This window comes from Centroberyx gerrardi, chromosome 4 (genome assembly GCF_048128805.1).
Source record: "Centroberyx gerrardi isolate f3 chromosome 4, fCenGer3.hap1.cur.20231027, whole genome shotgun sequence".
In the NCBI taxonomy this organism is placed as follows: domain Eukaryota; kingdom Metazoa; phylum Chordata; class Actinopteri; order Beryciformes; family Berycidae; genus Centroberyx; species Centroberyx gerrardi.
Window position 1 is genome coordinate 25,177,490 of NC_136000.1, and position 5,942 is coordinate 25,183,431.

Below are 5,942 nucleotides of genomic sequence, written 5' to 3' on the forward strand. Positions count from 1 at the left end.
GAGTATGGTTAAAATTCTGCCCGGAATCATCATTCAAGAGCATACATTCTGGGGAGCAGTCGATCTCTAAACCAAGAGTTTCAGAGAGACGCTTTGTTATTTGTTCCCAAAAACATCTAACTGATGGACACTCCCACATGATATGTAAAAATATCCCCATTTGATTCAAATCACATAGGGTGCAGTTTGGAGAAGTAGTTATATTCATCCTAAAACGCCGCTTTGGTGTCAAATAAGTTTGATATATGAAGTTCAGGTTTGTTAGTTTATGATTTGGATTTTGTGAAGAATGCGAGGCATTCTTCCAAACTCGGGCCCAGTCTATAGATGATTCAGAGCAGTCTTTATTCCATATTGTTATTATTGCTAATGGGGTCTGTGTATGTTCTAACAATGTGTTACACATTAAAGAGACATGTCCTTTAATTAATCCTGATAGTTTCTTAATTAAATCCATTATTAGATGAGTAATAGGTTGCCTGTCACTCAAAATACTTGCAGCCCGTATAGCAGAACGTAATTGTAAATATAGAAAAAAGGAGTTGGATGACAATTTGTATGTTTCCCTCAAATCCTGAAAGCTTCTTAAACCAGTATCATTCATAATGTCTCCTAAGCTATGTATACCTGAATTATACCATTGAGGTGAGATAAAATATTGTCCTCCAGACTTTAATAAGCTATTATAAAATATTGGTGTGTTAGCATGCCATTTAGATTTCCAATTATATATCTTTTCTATTTTCCGCAAATTTTGAATTGCATAAGCTATTATTAGACCGTACTTCAGTCTACATTTTCTAACAGAAAGACCTGTAAACAAAATGTCCTTCAATGGAACTGGAGCCACCAAATTCCTCTCGATATTAAGCCATGGAGTTGAAGTATTGCCATTACACCAATTTATTAAGGGACGAAAGGTAAGAGCCTGGAAATACAATTTAAAATCGGGTACTGATAGACCCCCTAACACCTTCTGTCTTTGTAAGTTGGCCAGTTTTATTTTTGAGCGTCTGCCCCTCCATAAAAACCTAGTAATAATACTATGTATTTTGTCCCAATATCTCGGAGGGGGTGCTAGAGGTAACATATAACTACAGAAATTTATTCTAGGAAGCACGTTCATTTTGATTATTGAGATTCTGCCTGATAGGAAAATGGGTTCAAAGGCAATAGAGATTCATTCTCTTTTGAGAATGTTTTACAATGGTCTGTCAATAGATATTCATACTGTATGTTAACTAACAAATATCTGTAAGAGAAGTCATTTGTTAGACATACTATTTCTGGACATACGTACACTTGCTGCAGAATATATTTTGTTTGAGGAACCAGTAGCCTATGCACATCTGCTATTCTTGGTTTTTTATCTTAATAAATGGACCAGGTGCTAAAAGACGGCGGCCTTCTGAAGCGTCAGCGCCAGGCTTTCCATGATGCAAACGGGCCAAACATCTGCTCAGAGATTTGAGAGGAAGTAGAGCCATGCTGGGTGTGGGCGGCGCTGTCAGGTGTGCTTGGACGATCGCATCATGTTACATCAGGAATGTCTAGAACTTGTCCACACCCACGCTCTGGCTGAAAGAATGTAAACCTAACTTTCTCAAATTATTATTATAAACAGGTTGAAAATCTGTACTATTTACTGCAGCCAATCACACGCTGCAAGGGCGTGGCCAGTGTGTTAGAGATAAACACTTTTTTTTTACTACTTCCTCATGTACTTTTCCTAATAACTTCCCGATCCAACATATATGTTTGAGTTTCAGCCTGCCATCCTTATGCACCTGGTCCACTGCCTTCAACTGCTGACTTGCTGGTTTAGTCAGTTTATGATGCTAACATTGCTTCATCTCTTCATTACTTTTGGGCTAATCGTTGCTATTGCTATTTATACAAAGCCAAATGTTTCTCTCACACTTGTTATCAGAGTTGGTTAAATGACTTTACTTCAAATGTAATGTCTTATTGGATATATTACTGTGAGTTGCTTTCACAGACTCACTCATATGACTTGCAAATAAGGAGTGTCGGTCATCCATCAGTTTAGGAATGTAGAGGACTCATTTAACTGAAGTGTTCTTTCCTCTTTATCGTCAATTAACTAAAAGCAATGTGTTTCTTTCCACGAGGAAGAGATTAAATGGAGCGACATTGCAGCTGCTATGTTTCTATGATTTATGGTTGAGCAGAAAATGAGTGAAGGCATGAATCCAGTAAACAGTGTGGCTTTTTAAACAAGAAGGCTACATTATATAAACACTCAGGTAGAAACGTAATTCTGAAAGTTGCTTTGCCTTACTTGAAATGGTAATTATACGCAATTTGAAAAAGTAATGTATGATGTTAGTTACGCTTCAAGTAATGTTATGATGTGACTGATGGAAACCGAAGAGACTGCAGGAAAGAACAGCTATTTGTGAAAGATTCTGTGTGAAAGGGACACTTTCAATTAATGCATTCGCTCCTAACTTTGCATATGCTGATGTTACGTTCAAGCCTTGCAAGCCTATAGTTGTGTCACTCTTCAGGAGGGAGAATGATGATGTTAAATGATTTTGTAGAAAATACTTAATGGATTGAGCCTGAGTCTGAAAATAACTTGTTGACTGCCTTTTTAAGTTTATTAGAGGCTAAACTTGGTCCATACATGCAAAAGAAGCTCTATAATGAGGTTACAGTAAGATGATATTGACAATTCAAGTTATCAGTATAAATAAGTGTATTTTTATTCTACTTTATCAATCATAAGTAACTGTGTGGTTGTCTTATTATAGCCATAAGGGGAGCATTTTTAGGAGTTTTCAGAGATCCCTTATTGTGAACATAATGTGTTATTTCCCAAAGTTGACTGTCGACAACAGGAAGATAACTGCAGGAACTTGGTTGGTTGTTGTCTGACTATGGTCTGAAGATAGATTTTAAAAACAGATTTTTTTATACACAAGATACTGAAATTATTTATTTTTTTCTGGAAATGTATAATGCTATGAGACAATGCTTTTACAAAAAGAATAAAAAAAAATAAATGGCTATTTTTATCAACTCAATCTGTTTCCAGAGTTCAGTCATTATAAAAGTAAAACGATTCTTACAATATACTGCCTTTATTGTGCAAAATTAAATGCAGGCTTAACAATCCCACATTTGTCAAATTAGTACTAGTAAAACCATGGGCCTGATCTGGGCAGTTTACAGATTACCTATATCTCTCTTTGTAAATTAATAAAATAATGATTATTTATTACAGATATTAAAAGGCCTGTCGGGCCTGTTTTGTGGCCACATTTTGAAATGTATCTGTAATGTATTCCAGCATAGGTGAAATGTAGCCTAGTTTTTGCAGTAGGCTTATGCAGTTTTTAAGTTTTGAAGTGTATTGCTGATTTAAGTTCTCAAGGTTCCTATCAACCCTGGAAAGTAATCTGGTAGACATGTACGTGCAATTCGTAGGCTAACTGTTCTGACATTATGCACTTTTCCAAAGTAGATTTTTGGGCTGATTATAGCTATACTACAGTTTTTTTTGTTGTTGTTTTTTTTACAATAATTGTTGGAATTCCTTAGTTTAGTGCCTGCTGATTTATTAGAAAATCATTTTTTTTATTGCAAGAATGCATGTTCAAAGTCACCTACTGGTAAAGGAATAAATAGCTTCACTTGGTGGCCATTAGCTCTCATATAAACAAGCAATAATGTCATGAAAGCGCCGTAAAAGAACATTATTATCTGCCAGCTCCTCTCTCTTTTGCGGCAATCCATGAACCCAAATCCTTCGGCTATGTCGTTATTTACTTTAGCGAGCGAGTAAAAAAAAAAACAAGTTGGTAAAGTAATCATGCTCCATTTTTTCCTCTGAATATTCGGCACCGATACTGTTATAGTGTGAACGCTTGAGCAACAGCATATCCCCAGCTAACACGTGACGAACAGCGACGTAATGCGGTCATTAAATTACCAGTCGGCGAGGTATGTCAACTATCAAGTATGAGCAACCCCAATGAGGCAAAAGGTGCATTTTGTGGACAATCTTAATTTCTGCAAATTGACCAACTGTTACAATCTTAGAGAAAATAAGTTATGTGTATATTATATATATATATATATACACATACTTATAGTAATATAACTTAGAATATACGTATAGTCTACATATATGTATAAATATACTTAAAATAAATTCTATTAAAATATTTCTAGGTTTCTGTTGTGACTATGTTCATTTGTATCGCTAGTTCGAATGCAATGCAAAATGAAACATGCTTGCATTCTCAAGTATCTAGTAAAATTTACAATATAAAAATTGATTTAATTTGAAATAGAAATAACAGTGATATTACTTCAAAATATGAGAGATTCTAATCATTTTCATTAGACAAATACGCTGCACAAATTCCAAGGGCTGTAATTTTGGAACATCCAGTGTAACATACTTGAAAACATCTGTGAACTGCTTTAAGAAGGTACTATTGACTTCTAAAGATGCACTGTTAAATAAAGGCTAAGAACACGTCTTTTCCTAAAAAAAAGATGACATGTTTCCTTCTTCATTCAAAATCAAGGTCATTTTTCTTTATTTTTTCAAACTGATGGAGAGGAGAGTGAAGCCTGGTGTTATTGGCTGATGGAGAGGAGAGGAAAGTGAAGCCCATTCTGTCTCTTAAGAAAATCTATCAGAATAGGCTACTACCTGTATAAATGTGGTAAAGACTAGGGTAGCCCATCCAGTCGCTTAGGAAAATGGGTCAGAATAAGCTACTACCTGTATAAATGTGGTACAGTCTAGAGTAGGCCAACCGGTCGGTTAGAAACATTTATCACAATAGGCTACTAAGTGTGTAAATGTGGTTAAGACAAGGGTACCCCATCCTGTTAGGTCAGAGGATGTATCACAATAGGATACTACCTCTGTAAATGTGGTAAAAACTAAGGTAGCCCATCCTGTCAGTTAGGAAAATGTATCAGAATAGACTACTAGCTGTGGAAATGTGGTACAGAGTAGGAGAGCCCATCCTGTTGGTGAGGAAAATGTATCAGAATAGACTACTAGCTGTATAAATGTGGTACAGACTAGGTTAACCCATCCCGTCGGGTACGAAAATGTATCAGAATAGGCTACTAGCTGTATAAATTTCATTCAAATTAGGGTAGCCTATCCATTCGGTGAGGAAAATGTATCAGAACAGGCTACTAGCTGTATAACTGTAGTAAAGACTTGGGTAGCCCATCCAGTCGCTTAGGAAAATGTATCACAGTAGGCTACTACCTGTATAAATGTGTTAAAGACGTGGGTAGCCCATCCTGTCATGTAGGAAAATGTATCAGAAATGGCTACTAAGTGTATAAATGTGGTACAGACTAGGGTAGCCCATCCTGTCTCTTAAGAAAATGTATCAGAATAGGCTACTATTTGTATAAATGTCATTAAGAGTAGGGTAGTGTGTAACAAAGTGGATATCTAATAAGGCTTGGGTAGAGCACCTCAGTGATTAAGGACACATAGATGGCAGAAAAAAAAAAGACGCCGACTGGACTTCCCTTGATTGCTGAGCAGCCACAGATGCTCGGGTCTGCTGGGTCACGGGACTCACCGGAACATAGGAGGGAACAGAGAGACAGCCGATCAGGAATGCACTTACCAATAACAACTAATATACAACTATCCTTTCATAAAAATATAGAAACACTATAATAAAAATGGCAAAATGAAATACAATAACAGTGAACCGCTACAAGAGAGAGAAGCCTGGTGGTACTGGCTGGTGGAGAGGAGAGAGAAGCCTGGTGTTACTGGCTGATGGAGAGGAGAGAGAAGCCTGGTGTTACTGGCTGATGGAGAGGAGAGAGAAGCCTGGTGGTACTGGCTGGTGGAGAGGAGAGAGAAGCCTGGTGTTACTGGCTGATGGAGAGGAGAGAGAAGCCTGGTGGTACTGGCTGGTGGA